General features: G+C 42.5%; 1 long non-coding RNA gene across 1 annotated transcript in view; it reads left to right on the top strand.

Moving 5' to 3' along the window:
- The first annotated feature begins 36 nt into the window (after nucleotides 1-36).
- The window catches only part of LOC119594697, a 2,317-nt gene continuing 1,722 nt past the window's right edge, over nucleotides 37-631 (top strand). The window contains exon 1 of the long non-coding RNA XR_005230647.1: nucleotides 37-96. This is a non-coding gene — a long non-coding RNA (uncharacterized LOC119594697). The remainder of the gene's footprint in view (nucleotides 97-631) is intronic.

Genomic DNA, 631 nt, shown 5'->3' with positions numbered 1-631 from the left:
TATTCAACGCACCGCCTCTCCTGGCACACTCCGCCACAACAGCGTTCGAGTGAGGAGACCGTCTGCAAGAACGCTTTCCGGATTAATAGGAAAAAGGTATTCTTACTATTCTTACGATGTGTACAGGGGGGAGGTGATGTAGGTAATAGGTGGATTATTCTTACGATGTGTACGGGAGGGGGAGGGGGTGATGTAGGCAAAAGTGTGAAGGATTCTGTAATTTCGCTGCACAGAGGTTCGACGCCGTGGTAACTGGGATGGCGGAGAGTGATAACAGTTGCCACTTCAGCATAATCTTTAACATGTAAAAGGGAGAGTCAAAAGAAGGCGTGAATATAAGATATGAGAAATTAGTGATGACTATAGACATAAGTGCGTCCTCGTGTCGGTCAGCATTGTGATCTGTTTCTGCCATTTACGGCAAATGGTGCGAATGCGACGCTACGGCTCAAACTTCGGCTTGCTGCTTGAGATTTGGTTAAAGTTAGTCACTTATCAATGTTTACCTTTGTATAATGGTGTAAAGAGTGTATATAAAATTGCAGTCTCAGAAATAGTTTTGCATTTGCATTTTCGCCTTTGTATCATTTGCCGTAATATAGTAACTTCAAATACACATTTTTTTTAGTAT

This window comes from Penaeus monodon, chromosome 34 (assembly GCF_015228065.2).
Source record: "Penaeus monodon isolate SGIC_2016 chromosome 34, NSTDA_Pmon_1, whole genome shotgun sequence".
NCBI lineage: Eukaryota > Metazoa > Arthropoda > Malacostraca > Decapoda > Penaeidae > Penaeus > Penaeus monodon.
Note: the sequence above shows the minus strand (reverse complement) of the source record. Positions and strands in the feature narration are given on the sequence as shown.